Below are 22,379 nucleotides of genomic sequence, written 5' to 3' on the forward strand. Positions count from 1 at the left end.
CTTGATCTTGGACTTCCCAGCTTTCAGAATTGTCAGAAATACATTTCTGTTGTTCAGAAGTTGCTTGGTTTTGGTATTTGGTTATAACGGCTTGAATGGACTAAGACCCTTCTCAAAACACTTTCTTTTTATTTGAATCTGGACATTGTTTCATCTTTCACTACTCTAAAACAAACCAAGCACCACAGGGCAACAAAGACAAATATGGGCATATACCTATTTTCAGGTGAGTGAATGAGGCTACTTAAGTTCAGATTTTAGAGCTGGAATGGGCCTCGAAATAGAGAGGCCAATGTTTTATTCTAGAGATCTTTTGTTATTATTTTCCCTGCGGGTTCTGAATTTGGAAATTTTTACCTACCAGAAATTAATGAATTTAGTAAAAGAGTGGGGAAGGATATGCATTTTAAAATACTGAAAGCTGTTCATAGGACCCCAGTAGTATATTTGAGTTCAACGATTCCTGGTCATGAAAAGTCTTTTCAGGTCAGTGGGGTTGGCTGTTTAGCCCACCTTTTTTTGGGAGCAGGGACGGGTGATTAGTTTAATGTACGTATCCTGGAAGAGTTTTAGCAAAATTATTGGACCATTTTCCAGTGTTGAGATTTGTTTTTAAAAGATTTTATTTATTTATTTGACAGAGAGAGCCAGAGAGCACAAGCAGGGGGAGGTACAGAGGGAGAGAAAGAGAAATAAGCTCCCCACTGAGGAAGGAGCCTGATGCAGGACTTTTTCCCGGCACCCTGGGATCACGACCTGAGCCAAAGGCAGACACTCAACCAACTGAGTCATTCAGGTTGCCCCGAAATTTTTTTTAAAGATTTTATTTATATATTTTAGAGAGATAAAGGGAGATGGAGTGGGGTGGGAGCTAGAGGGACAGGCAGGGAGACAGAGAGAGAGAGAGAGAAGCAGACTCCATGTTGAGCAGAGAGCCCAACGAAGGGCTTGATCCCACAGCCCTGAGAAATTATTGAACCAAAATGAGGAGTCAGATGCTTAACAGACCAAGCCACCTAGGTGCCCCCCAGCATTGAGATGTTTGACCCATTTGTTCTATAGGTAACATACAGCCTTCATTTAGCTCACTACTTTTTACCTGGTTTGTCTTTGTTCCTCCAAAGAGCGACTACAAATGACTGTAAAAGGCTTTTTTTCCTCAGATTCCTAAAACTCTATGCTGTATTTGGCAGAGATTATATGTTTGATGGACTTGCACCTTAATGAGGGAAATATGGAGTGCTGAAGAGGAGTTTGGAGGACTAACCTTGACTTACTGCTCTCCTCCCATCTCCCATTCAGGATATGATGTGAGTTTAGGTCTCTAAGTTCCCTAAGATGGCAGTAGGGATGAATGTTAGGTTAAAAATGTTAAGTCCAGGGACGCCTGGGTGGCTCAGTTGGTTAAGCAGCTGCCTTCGGCTCAGGTCATGATCCCAGCGTCCTGGGATCGAGTCCCGCATCGGGCTCCTTGCTCTGCAGGGAGCCTGCTTCTCCCTCTGCCTCTGCCTGCCATTCTGTCTGCCTGTGCTCGCTCTCTGGCTCTCTCTCTCTCTCATAAATAAATAAAATCTTTAAAAAAAAAAAATGTTAAGTCCAGGGAAGGGAGCAAAAAAAGAAAAAAATGTTACGTCTAAGTTGGGGCTGAGATAGTTCCCTGAGACGTCTTAATAATAAATGAACTAACTGCCAAAGGAGGGGTCCAGATGGGCAAAGGATGAAGAGTTTGGGCTCATGGTCAGCTTCCAGGCAATCACTTCAAACAGCACGTCTCTAATCAGGGACGACACAGAAAATTAGAGAAGAGCCGAGATTCTGTCCAGCTCAGAATTCTGTCAGTGTCCTAAGTTGTACTCATCTGCCTAGAGCCCAGGCAGGCTTCTTAGACTTGCCCCAATTTGTTTGCAAGCATCCATTTAGATAATTCTAAAGAATCTGTGAACCAGAGGAGTTGATATGTGGCCTTTCCTTTTACTTCCTAGCTTCTTCCTTGTTTTCTAATGAAAAGAGGCAGGGGGATAAATAAACTTAAATTAAATCAGAAACCCCCATACAGTCCTGGGACAAATTTCCTGTTAAGGAGAGGATATAATGATTTAAACGTAAACTCAACTGGAAAACACCAAACACTCAGCAGTATTTTCAAAACCTGTATCACTAACTCATAACACCTTGTTGGATGACATGTTGCTTTTTTTTTTGGTTTGGAGAATATCTGGTTGCTAATGGGCCATTGAACGCTAAGGCTAGGAGGCAACCTGGGCAGGGGTTTTTCTGAACTACAGCTGAGAGTATGGTGCCTGAGCATGTGAGCCCCAAAGCCTGACGGTTTGGGTTCCAACTTTAGTTCTGCCATTGACTAGGTATTTGACTTCAGCTAAGGGACTCAACCTATCTAAGCCTCCATTTTATGATCTGTAAAATGGGGTAAATAACTCAGTCCCTACCTCACAGGATCCTTATCTGTGGATGAGACAAAGCATGTAAAATTATACTGTTAGAACATATGGGGGGGTGCCTGGGTGGCTCAGTGGGTTAAAGCGTCTGCCTTCGGCTCAGATCATGATCTCAGGGTCCTGGGATTGAGCCCCACATCAGGCTCTCTGCTCAGCAGGGAGTCTGCTTCCTCCTCTCTCTCTCTCTCTCTCTGCCTGCCTCTCTGCCTACTTGTGATCTCTGTCAAATAAATAAATAAATAAATAAATAAATAAATAAATAAATAAATAATATTTTAAAAAACATATGGGTTAATTGAAGAAATCTACACATGCATAAGAATTCCAGCACCCCACAGCAAGTCCTTGGCTTCCTAGGAGTCAACAGCTCATAACAGCTCACGGGAGCCATGTAATGCTTGTCCAATACCCTCAGAGCAGAGAAGAAGAGGGAAAAAATGGTCCAGGGAAGGGACGTGACCTTCCCAACATTACACAGAAAGTTAGGGGGACAGCCTGGTTTAGGACTCGGGTTTCAGAATTTCTTCGTGAGCTTTTTGCAGTGTGCCTCCCTGGACATCCTCCCCTCAGGACAGAGCCACCAAAGTAATACCAAAGCCTGTGTACCTGGGGAGTTACAGCTTTGTTGCTAGGCAGTGGTGGTGGGCTGGAAGGAGATCGGAATTTAGGGTTAGGGTGTCAGGGAGTTGCTTCAGATAGGACGGAGAATCGTAAGGTAGTCAAAACTATTGTGAATTGAATTTACTGAATCGCCTGATAAATGGGACTGAAAAACAAGAGCATGATATAATAAAGCTTATATTTCTGCTTACCCTTCTTCCAAGCACCTCAAAATTAATAAAGTTCACAAAGATCTTAAAGTCTCAAAGTCCTTTGTCTTCTGGGTAAATTTACCTCCACCACCTGCAACCCAATTCAATAAGGTGTCATAAGGGTTTTGTTTCCTAACAGGTAGGTTTCCTCCTCCAGGCTATTTTAGGAAACAATTTAAAGAGTTTGTAAAGTTCTTCCAGAGCCCGGGATGCACAATTAATTGGAGGGTGAAGGACTGAAAGAAGGCTGCGGAAGGAGGCCAGGTGAGTAATTAACAGCTGGCTGAAATATCCTGTTTCTAAATACGTTTGAACACCCGGATGCATAATTGCTGAGTTACATAAGGTGATTCAGTGAATCCTTTGTGAAGGTCTCTAGTAAAATAGTTTGTCTGGGCGTGATTTCCTACTATGTCTTTCAGTAAAATGAAAAAGATACACCAGGTGATCTCCATCACCTCTTACAGTCTGTGAACATTCTACCAGTCTCCTTGCTTTCTAGTAGGGACAGAAGCACCCAGAATTCTTGACAACACACAGTTGAAGGACTTTGATCTTCTGTTGTGTGAATCCTGCAGGTACCTGGCTAAGTCCTCATGACAGGTCAAATTCTAGGAGTGTTATTCATGTAATTTCAAGGGAGGGACTGGCAGTGGGTTTAAGAATGTCCTGGAACAGCCCCAGTATAAAGTAGCAAACCATTTTCCTAGCAAAGACAGGCCAAAGTGGGGAAAGGCAACTCAGTTTTATTTCAACTTATTTTAGGAGATCTCTATTTGAGGGCTGAACTAGTTGTAGAATTATCGAGTTGACCTTAGATAGTTGACCTTTGTGGGTCTCACTTTGTTGTTTTTTTTTTTAAAGAAAAATCATAAATTACACAAACAAAACACGAATACATCCTCTTTGTAAACAGTTCAAACAGTGTGGTAATATATAGAATAAAAAACAAAAGTTCCCTTTGCCCTTCCCCATTCCACTGACCTCCCCAGAGATAACGAGATAACCACTGGTGTACCAGTTTAATAAGGTTGTGTATCTTCCCAAGCCTTTCTTCTTTTTTTTTTTTTTAAAGATTTTATTTTTAAGTCATCTCTATATCTAATGTGGGGCTCAAACTCACAACCCCAAGATCAACAGTCCTATGCTTTACTGACGGAACCAGCCAGGTGCTCCTTTCTAAATTTTTTTTAAGCATTCAGTAATATGTAAATAGGGACAAAGTTATTTTTTCCTACACAAATGGTAACATACTGATTATGCTATTTTTTTCTATTGTGCACCTTTTTTTACTTAACAATAAATCTTGGAATCATGCCATATCAGTACATATAGATTTGCCTTTCTTTTTTTTTTTTTTTAAGATTTTTATTTATTTATTTGACAGAGAGAGAGAGATCACAAGTAGGCAGGGAGGGAGGCAGAGAGAGAAGGGGAAGCAGGCTCCCCGCTGAGCAGAGAGCCCTATGCCGGGCTCAGTCCCAGGACCCTGGGATCATGACTTGAGCCGAAAGCAGAGGCTTAACCCACTGAGCCACCCAGGCGCCCCTATTTGCCTCATTCTTTTTTTTTTTTTTTTATTTGACAAATCACAAGTAGGCAGAGAGGCAGGCAGAGAGAGACAGGAGGAGGAGGCAGGCTCCCTGCTGAGCAGAGATCCCGATATGGGACTGGATCCCAGGACCCTGAGATCATGACCCAAGCCGAAGGCAGAGGCTTTAACCACTGAGCCATCCAGGCACCCCTGCCTCATTCTTTTTAAAAACTTCATAGTATTCCATTATATGAATGTAGCATGCATTGATTTAACCGGTTCCCTATTGTTTCCAATTTTGGGAGGCCCCCTACATGATGTGTCAGTGAATTTCTATACATTCCTATCTGTACAAATTTGCAATATTCACCTGTGGAATAAGTCCTAGACATGGAATTACTGGTCATTCAGTTTTGAGAAACTTGGCCCAAATGCTGCTATCCACAGAGGTTTTGGCAATTTTATATGGCAACACGGAATACAAAGGTGTATTCTTTAGCCTTGGTCTGTTTAAGAGGCCTTTCACTATTAACATTATAATGTAAGTCTTCTCTGTTTCCTCATATTTCAACATTCATTTGTGTGTCTACCACATGGTAGGTACTATGTTAGGTGCTGAGAATATAGCTATAAATTAGACCAAAGCAATCCTTGCCCTTGCTGTATGTGGGGTCTCTGGGTCTCATACAGTTGCTTGAAAACAGAAGATACTGAGTAAATGTTTGCTGAAAGAGTTGGCCTCCAACCAAGGAAAGGCAGATGTCAAAGAGTATTTTTAGGACATTATGCTAAGTGAAATAAGCCGGTTACAAAAAGACAAATATAGCACGATTCGACCTATATAAGGTATCTGAAGTAGTCAAACTCTTAGAAAGTAGAATGGCACTTGTCAGGGACTGGATGGAGGGAACTGGTAGTTGTTCAGTGGGTATAAGAGTTTCTGTTTTACAAAATGAAAAAGTTCTAGAGATCAGTTGTGCAATATGCATATAGTTAACCTTACTGTACAGTACATTTAATATAGTTAAGGTAAATTTTATGTTAAGTGTTTGGCCACAATTTAAAAAAAGAAGTATTTTTAGACACAAGAGGTAGTGAGACAGATGGCTGGGAGACAAGCTTAGTCTAGCCTAGGATGGGGTGATGAGGAGGGTAGGTTTTTTCCAAAACGTAGAAAAAACCCAACCAGTCCACACTTCGTTCCCGGCCCTCCCACCTTTGTCTGGGAACAGGTGACCCCAAAATCTTACATTCTGCTATAGATAAATCGTAGCAAAGTTATGTTTCTATGCTTTTTCTTCTGAGAGCCTCTCTGATAACCTGATAGGTATCCGTTCTGATACCGCTTACAGGGCGTAAGCCAAAAAGAGAATCTTAGCTTCCTATCTTTCTGTAAGCGGTCGCTTCTTCAACAGGCAGAACTTGATAAGGAGAAAGTTCTGATAAAGTGAGGCAAATTGGGACCAAGTAGGAGACTACATTCCCCAGCATGCACTGCTCTCTTAGGACGCAGTCAATGACGGAAGAAGACGCGATACTTTAGCGCCAGGAATGGGGCGCGGGGATGAGGGATGACTACACATCTCAGAACGCAAAGCGCCCCCCACTCTAGTTACAGTCCAGCTCGCTTTTGGGTAACTGGCGTTCTCTGCTAAAGGGACGCGGGGGCGGGAATGCAGCCCCGCTGTGTACCGGACTTGACACTTCCAAAGAGCAAGGAGAGGCGGGGAAAGTGCCTCAAACCCACTCAAAGTAGTTCCCGCGCACGTTGGCGAGGGTTTATGGGCCCCCTCCCTTATTTATTGTTTCTCAGAGGCAATGCCAGGCCCCTATTGGTCGAAGACCTCGAGGGCAGGTGGGAAGTCTGTGAAGCCCCAGATCGAAGTTATCTGCGTCTCCCCATTGGTCTTCCTGTCGAGCGCAGGCGCGAGGGCTCCGTCTTCAATCCCCAGGGACGGGTGAGCGGCAATTGGCCAAAGCCCGCGAAGTAGGAGTCGGGATTGGTAGTTGCTAGCAGGAGCCTGGTTTCTTCCTTGACTTCTGCGAGTGAAAGTGTGTGATTGGTTTAAATCCGCGGGCACCTGGCGGTGATTGGGCGGCAGTCACGGGCTGGGTACGATTATTGGCTGATGCTCGGGCCATCCTCCTCGGGCGGGCAGCGAATGATGAAATGGGAACGGGGAGGGGAAAGGCCGCGACGTGAGCGCGCGACCTCCGGCGCCATTTTGTAGAGAAACAAGCGGAGTTAACCGAAGAGGGGGTCGAGGAGAGCCGGAGTCGGGGACTCAGGAGTTTCCTGTGTCCAGCGCTGCCGGAACCGCCTGAGGTGAGGTGGGCCGGGGTCGGTGGCTGGGGCCGGCTGGTGGTGTCAGCTGCGGAACGCGGGCGCCGGTGGGCGAAGGAACGGGGGTGGTCCAGGGGCCATTGGGAGCGTTTCCCGGAGCTCCGCGGAGTGAGGGGCAGTCGGGACGGGGGAAGTGGCGAGGCGGGAGAGGGCGGACTCTTCCCACGGCTCGCGGAGTCTTTGGGTTCTGAAGAGCAGAGGCCGGGACGAAGGCTTCACGGAGCTGAGGGCAGAGCGCGGGGTGGTCCCGGGCCCGGGCCTGGAGGCTCTGAGGGCGGCGGTGGCGGCAGTTCGGGCGGCTGGGCCTCGCTTCGCGCGGGCTGCACTCTCCTCAGAGCCCACGAGCTCTTCAACTGACCCTTTCTCTCTGGGCTTCCGGATGGGTGCAGTTGGCTTCGGCCCCCGAGGCCTAGTTCCAGAGGCGAGGGTCCGTGTTTGGAGTAGTTGCAGACTCCTGGTTCTTTCTGGTCGACCTGGGGCTGGCAGTCCCCCTCCCTCTGCGCCCAGCACGTTGTCAAACCCCGGGTGTTTCGAGTATCCGCCGGTGGGAGGGGCGGGCGGGAGCCAGTACTTCCTCATTACTTCTTGCCACAGGTTTTGTTCCACTCGCGCGCCGGGGCGCTCAGACTTTTCTCCGAAGTCGGCCCTCACCCACTTGGGCCGGTGTCTGAGATGTAGTGGCGGTTTTGCTCTCCCACGGGAAGTGTCCGCTTAGAGAGCCGAACGTTTGTAGGCCTCGACGCTGGGGAGAGATTTCTTTCCTACAGGTCGTGTAGGGAGGTTGCTTAAGGCCAAACGAGAAACACTCAGATTCCGTACCAGTCCCTCTGCAGAATTCACCCAACTAGCCTCACCCAGATGACTGCCCCCCCCCCCCGCTAGGAGTACGATTTGTAGTTAAAAATTTAAAAAAAAAAAAAAAAAGATGCCTGATACCTGTGGGTTTGGAAAGGCTGTGTTTAAAATAAACTTTGAGAAGTAAACTTCTACCCTGAAGCCACCCAATCAAACGCCACATTTCTTAGGACTCTAATAAAAAGTCTGCTTTCTTCCTGTAAGCTGAGTAATGATACTTAATTTTTCTCTTATTTCTGTATAATTCTATTGCCTTGGGAGATTTATTTTAACAGCGAATAAATAAATATACTTTCGTATTTTGCCGGGGGGGGGGGGCGGCGGGGAATTCTGGCCATTGCTTTCATGCAATGTTTGATAGGAATACGTAGGACCCCCCCCCCAAAAAAAAAGGGAGGACAGGTAGAAAATTAGAAAGCAGGGCAAACACATGAACAAACCTGTTTATGTTGAGGTATTTGGGTATAATATGTTAGTAATCTGTGGCTCAGGTTGACATTCTCACCCTTCTAAAGCTGGGCAGGATAGTATTTTAGCTATTAATAAGATATATGGTAACAGTTTAAATTGTCTTCTTTTAGGACACTGCAGATTGTTACCTTGTCTAAGGAGAAAATGAGCTGATGATACATAAAGTTTTAGGCATCTAGTTGTACTTTGAAATGGTAGCATGTTGATAAAACCTGTTGAGTTGAGAGGGTTGGTCCCTTTTCAACAAGTGTGGGTCCCAAGTCCTTCATTGGAAACTTAACTCTAGAATCAAGGCACAAAGACTTGACCATTAATAACTGAAAACATTTCCCTTTCTTGCCTAAGATTGTATGTAACTGTAGAAGTTCTAAGGCAGGGTTTTGTGGCATGTGGTGGAACTGAACTGAAATGCACTTGGTTCCTAAACACTCAGATGGATTAGTTTTTGGCTTAGGTTTTGTTCTTTTTTCTTTTTCTTTCTTTTTTTAAATCTCTCTCTCTCTCTAGTCTCTGAGTTTCTGCTGGGCTTGTTTAAATCCCGGTCTCTTCAACATGGAATCTTGTCAGGCTAAGTATTGTGACATTCTTCTAACTTTGGGTTATGTCATTTAAAAACAAACTGTGTGAAGGCAGGAGAGGAAGTGCTTGCTCTCTCTTCAAGACACTGCTTGAAGACTAATTGCATATTACTCTTGCATGTTGCTTTTTCTAAGCATGTTTTTGGTTAGATTCTGATATGCAGTCATGAAAAGCTTTCTTTTTAACCAGCCTAGGGTGATGAACTTGAATTTTTTTTTTTTAAAGATTTTATTTATTTATTTGACAGAGATCACAAGTAGGCAGAGAGGCAGGCAGAGAGAGAGAGGAGGACGCGGGCTCCCCCCTGAGCAGAGAGCCCGATGCGGGGCTCGATCCCAGAACCCTGGGATCATGACTTGAGCTGAAGGCAGAGGCTTTAACCCGCTGAGCCACCCAGGCACCCCTGAACTTGAATTTTTATTTCGTTCTGCGAGGTAGCAAATCTTTGGCATTCAGTGCCATGGTAGGGAATTTATCCATAGTAATTCTAATTGAATGCTCACATGTTCTTTAAGATACTAATTTTTGGTAAGATGTTTATACTTCTGGAATGACCAAAAATAGTAGCCTGCCATTTTGAAATGCTGTATTTCATGAACTTAGTATCCTTTATTAAAGTACAAAGCTAACTTTGAAGTCATTTAAAAATATTAGCTGAGGCACTTCTTAAATGGCTCTCTGACCAAACTGAACTTCCTGCTGGGACCTTTCAAAATGGCATCCCACTGAGTCTTATTTTAAGACCTTATATATAGAAAAATCCTACAGTTCCTTTTCTGTTTGCTCACAATTTTAAGAGGCGTGTTTCAAAGCTAAAATGGGCTCAAAATCTTTATGCAATAGTTTAATGTACTTTTCACTCTTATATTTGTAAGAATGTAGCAAAGCAAATGAAACAAATTGTTTATTGAAAAGCACGTTTAAGGGACCCCTGGGTGGCTCAGTTGGTCAGTGTCTGCCTTCCATTCAGGTCATCAAGTCCCCTATCAGGCTCCTTGCTCAGTGGGGAGCCTGCTTTTCCCTCTGCCTGCTGTTCTTCTGCTTGTGCGCTCTCACTTTTTCTCCCTCTCCCCCTCTGACGAATAAATAAAATCTGGGGGGAAAAAAAGCACCTTTAAGAACTCAGTAATTAGAGCTGTAGATTTAATCTGAAACCCTGTGTTGAGATTTGAAGGAAATGCAGCGTCTTTGGAAGTGTAGATTTAAGAAATGCATTTCTGTGTTTAATGTTGGAAAGCTCAGCATAAACCTCCAGGATAAAATGTTTAGGTTAATTTTGTTAACAGTTGTTAGGAGGAAATTTGTAAAATGTTGACTGAGATGTTAAACTGTCTGCAGGAGAAGTGTGTGTGTGTGTGTGTGTGTGTGTGTTGTGCTAATTATATAAAATATAAAAGGGAGTGAAGGCGTATTTCGAAAACCTCATTTTACTGTTCTTAATCCTCATCAAGAGCTCAGCATTTTCCATTTCAGACAGTTTTAAAGTTTGTCACCTTGGATTTATAACTCAGTTTTGAAATGCAATGTTAGTTTTAAATTTTTAGACTAATCGTAAGAACAGTTAACCCTTTGTTTCAGTCCCTTTCTTTCCTTTATCTGTCCTCAACTTGGTCTTGAACTCATGATGCCAGGATCAAGAGCCCTAATTTACTGAGCCAACCTGCCCCCCCCAGCTTGCCTTTTTTGCAGTAGCTATCTTTCTTTTCTTGCTTTTTTTCTTTTGAAAGAGCTTATTTATTTTAGAGAGAGTGCATGAGTGAGCAGGGGGAGAGGCACAGAGAGGGAGAGAATCCCAAGCAGACTTGGGGCTTAATCCCAGACCCAGAGGTCATGACCTGACCTGAACTGAAATCAAGAGTTGGCACTCAGCTGACTGAGCCACCCAATCACCCCTTTGCAGTAGCTTTCTAACTAATCTTCAGTATCTTTCCCTCAGGATTTGTTTATTGTTTTTTAAAATTACATACATAATATGTAAATGCATTCCAAATGTAAATAATTCCAGGAATATAGTTAACTCTTTACTGCCAAATTGCCTCCTAAATCGCTGGTTTGAAAACAGTGATCCTCTGCTCAGAAGTCCTTCACATCTCATGCTGGGCGCTGTGTAAGTGTTGATCCCTCCCTACCTGTGGCATCATATTACTATCTTATGCTATAGTCACAAGACTGTTGAACAGTGGTTCCTAATACATCTTTGCCTCTCTTATATGTAATGTCATTGTGTCTCCCGAAACATCTGTCATTCAAACTCATATGTGTCTATATACATCTCTGCCCTGATTTTCCTATACCTCTTGGGCAGTTTCACTTACCTATAGCATATACTGTTTTGCCTTATAAGTTTTCTGCCTCATAGTGGGTAATCCCCCACCACCCCGAAACATGTTACTGCCCTGAATTGTAATTGAGTGATGCTTCATTTATTACCCTTGGGTAGATTTATAGTGTTTTTCTTGGGACTGTTTACTTCTAATTCTGTTGGTATCTTTTAGATGGTTAAACTTTAAAAGCTAGCCATATAGAATTATGGTATCATCCTTTAGGAAAGTGAAGCCGAGGAGGGTAAGGTGACTTTCTTTTTTTTTTTTTTTTTTTTTTAACATTTTATTTATTTATTTGACAGAGAGATCACAAGTAGGCAGAGGCAAGCAGAGAGAGAGGAGGAAGCAGGCTCCCTGGCGAGCAGAGAGCCCGATGCGGGGCTCGATCCCAGGACCCTGAGACCATGACCTGAGCCGAAGGCAGAGGCTTTAACCCACTGAGCCACCCAGGCGCCCTGTAAGGTGACTTTCTTAGTTTAAGGTCAGGCAGACCAGGTTTTCCTGCTCTACCCTAATGTTCATTCTGTCCTTCCACATTCCGCTTGAGTTCAGTACAAGGGAAAGAAAAATGTATGAATTCATCAAAAAGAGCATAGGGTCACCTGGGTGGCAAGGTCGGTTAAGTGTCCAATTCTTTCTTTCTTTTCTTTCTTTTTTTTTTTTAAGATTTATTTATTTGAGAGAACACGTGAGAGCAAGGGAAGGGGAAGCCGACTTATGCTAAGTGCAGAGCTCAGTGAGGGGCTTGATCTCATGACCCTGAGATCATGACCTGAGCCGAAATCAAGAGTTGGATGTTAAACCAACTGAGCCACCCAGGTGCTCCAGGCGGCTGACTCTTGACCTCAGCTCAGGTCTTGATCTCTCAGGGTTGTGAATTCAAGCTCTCTTTTTAATTAAAAAAAAAAAAAAAAAAAAAAAAAGAAAAAAAAAAAGAGCATAGTCTTTGTGGTTAACCATTTGTTTTTTGAGAGTGTCATTGTATAATTAAAATCTCTGGAGTCTTTAGCACATCATGACTATCTCTATTAATAATAATTCTGCAGGGGCGTCTGGGTGGCTCAGTGGGTTAAAGCCTCTGCCTTCGGCTCAGGTCATGATCTCAGGGTCCTGGGATCGAGCCCCGCATCGGGCTCTCTGCTCAGCGCGGAGCCTGCTTCCTCCTCTCTCTCTCTCTGCCTGCCTCTCTGCCTACTTGTGATCTCTGTCAAATAAATAAATAAAATCTTTAAAAAAAAAAAATAATTCTGCAGAATTAAACTGTTTCTTAGGTAATTACCTAGGGAGATTTTTTTTTCTTTACTCCTAATCTGTGTTTTCCCCCCATTTTATTGACATAATTGACACACAGCACTGTATAAGTTTCATATGCATACTGTAACAGCTTGACCTAGATATATTGTGAGATACTGCCAATATTTATTTGGATGAGATTTTCTTTTTTTTGGAAGAGATTTTCTTAGTTATGACCAAAGCAAATACAGATTTTTTTTTTCCTCAGCAGTTTTTTTGTAGGACAAGACAAAAGATTTGAATGTTTCTTCTCTTCAGTGTGAAATGTAAAACTCATAACTGACACAAAGGTGGTCTTTCCTGTTACAGTTACTGTGAGTGGTCATTATTTAACTCAGTGTAAATTAACTTGTACTTTTAAGATCTCCAAAGTATAGGGAGGGATTTAGGTTTTAATGAATAAGTTTTTTCTTGATATAGTTGTATATATATATAATATATATAATTATATACTTAATATGTATATATTTAATCTATCTATATTCTTAAGATTTATTTATTTGAGAGAGTGAGAGTATGTGTAAGTGTGTAAGGGGGGAACAGGGGAAGAGAAACAATCCCCCATGGACTCCCTGAGCAGAGAGCCTAGCTCCAGCCCAATCCCACCACCCATGAGACCACAACCTGAGCCAAAAGAAGCAGTGGATACCCAACCAACTGAGCTACCCAGGCACCTCGGTGTAGCGATATTTTTAAAGTAGCTCAGAGTCAGGGCATCTGGGTGGCTCAGTGGGTTGAGCCTCTGCCTTCAGCTCAGGTCATGATCTTAGGGTCCTGGGATGGAGCCCTGCATCGGGCTCTCTGCTCAGCAGGGAGCCTGCTTCCTCCTCTCTCTCTGCCTGCCTCTCTGCCTACTTGTGATCTCTGCCAAATAAATGAATAAAATCTTAAAAAAAAAAGGTAGCTCAAAGAAGGATACTTTTAGTAGTCAACTATATTGACTTATGTAGCTTTATAATTTTGTAATTACTAGTGGGAAGATGCTTCTGAATATTCAGTTGATTCCACAGGAGGAACTTGATTGTTTCCTGATTTTGGAGTAGACATACTTTCTGGTTCACTTTCTCAGTTTTTAAAAAATAGGGGTTTTTGGGGTTTTTGATAGGCTCAGTCTGTAGAGCATGGGTCTCTAGGTCTCCGGGTCATGAGTTCAAGCCCCACGCTGGCTGTAGAGCTTACTTAAAAAAAAAATAAATGAAAAAGATAGGGATTTATTTGCTAACTATGTCATACTGTGCTGGTGTATGGATTGGATCAAGTCTTGTAAAATTCTGGAAAGTATCTACAAAAGACTATTAAATGTTCTTTAATGGTTGCTATTAAGATTCTATTGAGTCTGGTAAAACTGCTTGTTTAAAGTGGCATGGTTAGGAAGCAGTTCAGCGCTTGCTCCATTTGTTATTACCTCATTTCAAACCTGTTTACTACTTGTTGACCATTATACCTTTGAATATTTCCTTAACTCTTGTCAGGTGGGTTCAAAAAAAAAGTTTTATACTAGGCTTTTCTAAGCTCAGTAATACATAATACTGGGATGTTCATGATTGGATTATTCCCACTTGTTTGTGCTCTTTAGTTTGGGTAATAGTTAAGTCTACCATGTGTATACCCGCAGTTATGGCATGAATATCTTTTTCTTTTTTAAAAGATTTTATTCATTTATTTGACAGACAGAGATCACAAGTTAGTTAGAGAGGCAGGCAGAGAGAGAGAGGAGAAAGTAGGCTCCCTGCAGAGCAGAGAGCGCGATGTGGGGCTCGATCCCAGGACCCTGGGATCATGACCTGAGCTGAAGGCAGAGGCTTTAACCCACTGAGCCACCCACGCGCCCCATGGCATGAATATCTTAAGACTATTCCCCTTCCCTTGGGTGACTGGCTGGTTCAGTTGGTAGAGTCTGTGGTTCTTGATCTTGGGGTCATGAGTTTGAGCCCCGCACTGGGTGTAGAGATTACTTAAAAATATATATATATAAAAAAGGAAACAAATAGTGTTTAAAAAAGGGGGGGGGAGACATGTTGCTGGCTCAGTTGGTAGAGGTTTCAAATTTTCTTAAAAAAATTTTTATTTGAGAGAGATGGAGCAGGAGCTAGAAGGAGAGGGAGAAGCAGAGGGAGAAGCAGACTCCCTGCTGAGGAGGGAGCCAGGTGCAGGGCTCTATCCTGGGACCGTGACCCAAGCATAAGGTAGATGATTAGCCGATTGAGCCACCCAGGCACCCCGACCTTGCTCATCTTGATCTTGGGGTTGTAGGTTTGAGCCCCATATTGGGTATAGAGATTGGTTAAAAATAAAGTCTTGGGGGGACACTTGAGTGGCTTGGTTGGTTGGGCGTCTGTCTTGGTCATGAGCAGTCCCCCAGTAGGGCTCCCTGCATAGTGGGAGGCCTGCTTTTCCCTCTTGCACTCCCTCTGCTTGTGTTCCCTCTTTCAGTCTCTCTCTCTCTCTGTCGAATAAATAAATAAAATCTTAAAAAAAAAAAAAAACTGGGGAGCTTGGATGGTTAAGTCAGTTAAGTGACCGACTCTTGATTTCATGTCAGGTTTGTGAGATCAAGCCCTGCATCCAGGCTCTGAGCTTTGATGGAGTCTGCTTTAGATTCCCTCTCTCCCTTCCCCCACACCTCTGCCTCTCTCTCTAAATAAATAATAATGAAAATAAAATCTTAAATACTCCTCTTCCCTTTTCAAACAGACAAACATGCCAGAGATTGTAGGCATTGAGGTTATCTGTCCAAATGTAAAATGTAGAAATTATATGAAAATATTTAGTCATGCCCAATCACTAAGCCTTATGGCAACCACAAAACATTGGTACGATACCTTAATATGCTAACTTAGTTGTGGAATATTTGTATAAAACTTTGTAGAGGTCTTCTGTGTTTGGGTTTCAGTGACTAATTCTCTCATAATGTGCTATTATTATCTACCTTGCTTCTACCCTTGGTCCCCTGTAGTTTGTTTTCAGTTCATCATCTAAAGTGATTCTTATGTTTTGAAAATCCTATCTTGTCATCCTGTTGAGAAACACCTGTTGATTCTCCATTTGTCTTTAGTAAAAGCCAGAGTCCTTCATTACTTACAGGATTTAACTCTGCCCTATACCTCCTCACATATTCTGCCTTCTCCCCAACTACTCTCTCTTACCTCCTGTCCCCCCCACTCCTATTGGTTTTCTTCAAGTACCCTTGGCCTCCTTGCTTTTTGCCTTACACATGCCACGTACTCTCTTAGGAAGCCTTTGCACCAACTGACCAATCCTTCTTCCTAGAACATTTTTCTCTGATACGTGTGCATGGCTAAACCCCTGAACTCCTCGGGCTCCCTGATCATCGGGGAGCCTGCTTCTCTCCCTCTGCTGTGTTCTGTGCTTGTGCTCTCCGGCTTGCTCTTTGTCAGATGAATAAAGAAAATCTTTTCTTTTCTTCTTCCTTTTTTTTTTTTTTAAGATTTTATTTATTTATTTATTTGGCAGAGAAAGACATAGAGAGGGAACACAAGCAGTGGCGGAGGAAGAAGCAGGCTTCCCACACAGTGGGGAGCCCAATGCATGGCTCTATCCCAGTACCCTGTGATCATGACCTGAGCTGAAGGCAGATGTGTAATGACTGAGCTACCCAGGCGCCCCTAAATAAATAAAATCTTAAAAAAAAAAAAAAAAAAGACTTCTTTCTCAGTAAGGCTCTCTCTGGCCACCATACTAATTGCAGCCCTTCAGTCTCCCTATTTGGTTCCCTTTACCTTGCTGTTTTATTGTCTGTAGTACTTAGCATCTCCTAACATGTTTCTCATATATATATTTTAAAGATTTTATTTATTTATTTGACAGAGCAAGAGAGGGAACACAAGCAGGGGGAGTGGGAGAGGGAGAAGCAGTCCTCCCACTGAGCAGGGAGCCTGATGTGGGGCTCAATCCCAGAATCCTGGGATCATGACCCGAGCCAAAGTCAGATGCTTAACGACTGAGCCACTGAAAGTACACATGAGGTGCCCCTCATATGTACTTTTTAATATTTCATTTTTAGAAAAGATTTTACTTATTTATTTGAGAGAGAGAGAGCAGAAGCAGGGGGATCAGCAGAGGGAGAGGGAGAAGTGGACGCCCCTCTGAACAGGGAGCCTGATTTGGGGCTGATCCCAGGACCCTGGGATCACAACCCAAGCCTAAGGCAGATGCTCAACCAATTAAGCCACCTAGGCGGCTCTTTTCATTTTTTAAAGTAATTTCTCCCATTTGGGGGTCAAACTCCCAATCCTGAGATCAAGAGACATGCTCTACTGACTGAGCCAGCCAGGTTCCCCCCCCTTTCATTATTTCTTAAGATTATTATTTCTCGGGGTGCCTGGGTGGCTCAGTGGGTTAAAGCCTCTGCCTTCGGCTCGGGTTGTGGTCCCGGGGTCCTGGGATCAAGCCCCGCATCGGGCTCTCTGCTCTGCGGGGAGCCTGCTTCCTCCTCTCTCTCTGCCTGCCTCTCTGCCTGCTTGTGATCTCTGTCAAATGAATAAATAAAAAATCTAAAAAAACAAAGTTTATTATTTCTCACCTCCAGTGGAAATGCAGGAATTTATGAATGTCTTTTCACCCATATATTTCAAATACCTGACACATGTAAGTACTAAGTAAATATTTGACTGGGTTAATAACGTATAATAAAGGTACCTAAACTGTTTTCTGTGATAAGTTGTGGTAGCCACTTAATATAAGTCATATACTATTTCTTACTGTCTGATGAATTTAAGTTGTGCTTGGCTTTGTGTTAACTTTGTGGAGAGCCAGACTTGAGGTGTTCACATCTAGGGCTCACCCTACAGAAAATAGATGCAAAGCCATTTTCTTAGCAAGGGCACTATTGGTGTTTGGGCAGGATAGTTCTTTGTTTGTGGTGGTGTCCATCTTTGGTTATTTCATCTCTAATTCTCATTAAGTGCCAGTGTCTCTCCCACTCCTACAAATTTCGGAATGCTTTTGGAGATTACATTGCCCTCTAGTTTATTCCAGTAAATAACCTCTTGAGGCAGATTTATTTTCATCATTCTTTTATTTACTTTAGAGTCAATTATTTTTGGTGTAAATTACAAATTTCTTAAAATTTAATTTTACAGTGTCCCAAATGAGAAGACTACATGAAGAGAAGGAATAGTGTATTTCACTGATTCTAAAATATTGTCAACATTTTAACAACTCTGGAATTGGATGTATCATAATCTTTTTTTTAATTTAAATTTTTATTTATTTATTTATTTGACAGAGAGAGCACAAGCAGGTGGAGTAGCAGGGAGAGGGAGAATTAGGCTCCCTGCTGAACAAGGAGCCTGACGCGGGGCTCAATCCCAGGACCATCAGGACCTGAGCTGAAGGCAGTCACATAATATGCCCACCATATTTGGGCACCCCAATGTTTCATGTTAGAAAAGTATTACCAAGTAAACTTTCTTAGTGACACATAAGTAGAGATGCTTCTGTAGTTAAAGACTAATCAGTCTTGGGGCGCCTGGGTGGCTTAAGTTGGTTAAGCATCCGGTTCTTGATCTCAGCTCAGGTCTTGATCTCTCTAGGTTGTGAGTTCAAGCTCTGTGTTGGGCTTCATGCTGGGTATGGGCATGGGCATGGGCACGGAGCCTACTTAAAACAAAAACAAAACAAAGACTAACCTGAAATGAGATTATGGAAAATTATCTCTGTTTCATGGGTGATGAAGATGGAAGAAGTTTCCCAAACTTTGGCTACATTTTGTTTGCTGTTATATCTAGTCAAATTGTATTTTAGGGAACTAGAAATTGATACAATAATGGATTTATCAGGGTTCTGGAATGTTTTCAGTGCCCTTAAAGCCAGTTGGCAGTGATGCTGAGGAAGAGCTGTGGAATAAACCCAAGGTATGTATGTTTCTGGGAGCCAGTGTAAGCGATAATACACCTGAAACAATAGTGAGCAGTGTGATTAAATTTTATAGTGCATCATACATACTAAAGAGGAAGAGAGATAGATTAGTAGATTATCCTGTAGATGATCTGAAGTGGTTTGGGAGATTTTGGAGGGGCTGGGGCTTGAGCTAGACGCTGGTCTTACTACCTCATGGATTGTCCACTTAGGGAGGATTCTTATCCTGCCTCCTGGTAACCACTAACTTCCCTCTCTTGAAAGTTATTAATGATCACTTAGTTGCTAATTCCGGGAATTTATAATTCCCATATATTTTTTGTACACTGCCAACTATACCTTTATTTATTTATTTATTAAGATTTTATTTATTTATTTGACAGAGAGACACAGCAAGAGAGGGAACACAAGAAGGGGGAGTGGGAGAGGGAGAAGCAGGCTTCTTGCTGAGCAGGGAGCCTGACACGGGGCTCCATCCTAGGACCCTGGGATCATGACCTGAGCTGAAGGCAGATGCTTAATGATTGAGCCACCCAGGTGCCCCTATACCTTTAGTTTTAAAAATATTTTTATTTTTGAGAGAGAGCAAACACACATGTGCATGCGGGGTGAGGGGGGAGAGGCTGCAGGAGAGGGTGAGAGAATCTCAAAAAGACTCCCTGCTTATTCCCTTGACATCCCTTTGTTGTTTAATTCTTTAGAATCTTAATTTTTTTTTATCCTGAGAGATTAAACAGTAGACTTGTTAAGAAAACAAAAGTGAAACTGTAACCAAACTTTTATTTTATTTTATTTTTTAAATATTTTATTTATTTATTTGACAGACAGAGATCACAAGTAGGCAGAGAGGCAGGCAGAGAGAGGAGGAAGCAGGCTCCCTGCTGAGCAGAGAGCCCGATGCGGGCCTTGATCCCAGGACCCTGGGATCATGACCTGAGCCGAAGGCAGAGGCTTTAACCCACTGAGCCACCCAGGCGCCCTGTAACCAAACTTTTAAAGTAAAGTTTAAAAAAAACCAACTTCCTGCTTAGTGGAAAGCTCATCACAGGACTTGGGATCATGACCTAAGGTAAAATCAAGAGTCAGATGTGTAACTAACTGAGCCACTCAGGCGCCTCTGACAACTATACCTTTGTAAAATCTCTCCCCCATGGTTTTCATAGCATATGGGTGTATAAATTACTGGTTGTGGCATAGGAAAGTACCCCCAAATTCAGCCATTTAAGACTTGTTCTTTATTTCACAGACACACTTGGCTGATTGCTTTTGACTCAGTGTCTTTCACAAAGTTGCAGTGCAGGTATCCACAGGCAGTAGTCAGCCCAAGGCTGAAGGGTGGAGAGTTCTTATAAACTCACTCACCTGGCAGTAGGCAGGCTTCAAATCCTTGCTGGCTGTTGGTTGGCAGACATCTGTTGCTTGTCACATGTGCCTTCTCCATAGGGTTACTCACAGCATGGCAACTTGCTTTTCTTGGAGCACAGGCTCAGAGAGGTAAACAAGGTAGAAGTCAGTCTTTTTGTAGTTTAATCTTTGAAAGGACTATTTTCTTCTTTTGAAGCCACTCTTAATTAAGGTCCATCCCACTTGTATGGGGAGGGGATTACATAAGGATAGACCTATTAGGCAGGGATTGTTGGGGTTATTTTAGAGGCTGCCTGCCACAGTGGACATTTGCCAAAGATTCGTCCTTGGAGCTCTTTTTAGGGAATGTTATCTGTTCGTAGGTTTTACTTATTAATACTAAGTAGAGGAGGACTCTGCTTGGCTTCTGATAATATGCAGTCCAAGTTTCTTCTACCTGTCTAGCTACTCTTCATTTCCCTTCTTGACTTTATCTTTTTTTTCTTTTTTTTTTTAAATTTTATTTACTTTTTTATTCATGAGAGACAGAGAGGCAGAGGCAGAGGGGAGAAGCAGGTTCCAGGGAGCCTGTTGCAAGACTCAATCCCAGGACCCTGAAATCATCACTTGAGCCAAAGGCAGACACTTAACTGACTGAGCCACTCAGGCATCCCGAGTTCCTCTTTTCCAGCCACCTTTAAAATGCTAAGCTTTTTTAGGATTCTAAAATCCTTATTTTCTTTCTGTACTTCTCCTTTGCTGTTTCTTTTTTATTTTCTATTATTTTATTTTATTTTTTTACTTACTTGGGAGAGAGAGACAGAGAGGAGAGCACAAGCAGGGGGAGAGGCAGAGAGAGAGGGAGAAGCAGACTCCTGACTGAGCTGAGAGCCTGACATGGGGCTTGATCCCAGGACTAGAGATCATGACCTGAGCCGAAGGCAGACACCCAACCATCTGAGCTATGCAGGCTCAGATGTCTCTTTTAAATGTTGATAACTCCCAAATCTTTTATTTGCAGCTCACCCTTGCTGTGCTGCAGGCTGAAATTCTCAACCAACCGGTGGGTTTCATTTGTATGTGTTACTCCAGATATGTCCGAAATAGAATTCCTCATTTTCTTTCTTGCCATGTAAACTTTCTCTTCTCAGTTTCATGTCAGAAGTAAGTAGAACCCAGATGCTTAGTGGAAATGTTTTTGACTCTTCTTTTGGTTCACCTTTCTTGCTTATTCAGTTTCAGAGTCCTTGCAGTTCCCTCCTGAATGCATTCACTTCTCTTCCCTTCTAATGTGTATATTTTAAAATATTTTATTTATTTGAAAGAGAGCCCGAGCAGGGGTTGGGGCAAAGGGAGAGGAAGAGAGAGAATCTCAAGCAGGTTCCATGCTCATCCGGGAAGCCCAGCATGGAGCTTGATCTCAGGACTCTGAGATCATGACATGAGCTGAAATCAAGAGTCGGAGGCTTAACTGGCTAAGCCATCCAGGTGTCTAGCTTCTAAAAATTTTTTACCTGATCCTCTCCTTTGTTAGTAGGCAAAGCACGTTACTGTTGGATCAAACAATCCCAAGATATCGGTGGCTTAACAGAGTAGATATTTCTATTCAGATAACTTTCATTGAGAATGTTCATTAGGTTACCTTTCTTGTGGTAATTCAGGAACCCAGGCTCCTTCCATCTTACGGCACTGCTTTTCTCCAGAGGGAGGGTCCAGAGTAGGTTTTATGGACGAGGTCTGGAAGTGGCTGGTATCATTTTTTGGCTTGCATTTCATTGGCTAGAACTCGGTTTCTTGGCCACACCTATGCAAGAGAGGCTGAGAAATGTAATCTAGCAATTTAGCCAGGTAGAGGGAAGAGATTGGGTGAACATGTAGCTAGTTTCCCTTATTCCCTTATCCCCTAAAATATATTCAAACCAATCCCTGTAGCTTCTAGGATTGTCTTTTTTTTTTTTTTAAGATTTTATTTATTTATTTGAGAGCGTTCACAAGCTGGGGGGAGGGGTTAGAGGGAGAAGTAGATTCCCCGCTGAACAGGCAGCCTGATGTGGGACTCCATCCCAGAACCCTGGGATCATGACCTGAGCCAAAGGCAAACACTCAACTGACTGAGTCACCCAGGTGCTCCCCAGGATCATCTTTATGACAGAATCCAGAAGTCTGAAATGGGTTCTATACGTATGAGAAAGGAAAGCCACAAATTGGGTGTCAGTTAACTCCAGAAGACATTTCATTTTGGTCAGTGGCAGGGTTAGTGTGTGGGGGTTGTACTTAAGGCTGTGATTTATTACAGCAAAAGGATACAGAGCAGAATAAAAGGGAAAAGTCCTATAAGGTGAAGTCTGAGGAAACTAGACTCATGCTCTCAAGCTGAACCTCTCCCAGTGCCTTTCCCAGTGGAGTCATATCGGGCACACTTAATTCCTCCAGCAAGGAATTGTGACAACACATGTGTATGAAATGTTGCCCAGCAGGGAAAGCGTG

General features: G+C 42.9%; 1 protein-coding gene across 9 annotated transcripts in view; it reads left to right on the forward strand.

Moving 5' to 3' along the window:
- The first annotated feature begins 6,982 nt into the window (after positions 1–6,982).
- CNOT1 (CCR4-NOT transcription complex subunit 1) overlaps positions 6,983–22,379 on the forward strand; it is a 108,062-nt gene continuing 92,665 nt past the window's right edge. For 8 of the 9 annotated variants that reach the window (XM_032854317.1, XM_032854321.1, XM_032854319.1 and 5 more), the window contains exon 1: positions 6,987–7,128. The gene's annotated coding sequence lies outside the window, so the exon portion shown is untranslated. Of the gene's footprint in view, positions 7,129–22,379 lie in introns of all 9 variants that reach the window. The other variant, XM_032854325.1, reaches the window with a different exon arrangement.

Source organism: Lontra canadensis, unplaced genomic scaffold, assembly GCF_010015895.1.
Source record: "Lontra canadensis isolate GAN:19392208 unplaced genomic scaffold, GSC_riverotter_1.0 scaffold8, whole genome shotgun sequence".
In the NCBI taxonomy this organism is placed as follows: domain Eukaryota; kingdom Metazoa; phylum Chordata; class Mammalia; order Carnivora; family Mustelidae; genus Lontra; species Lontra canadensis.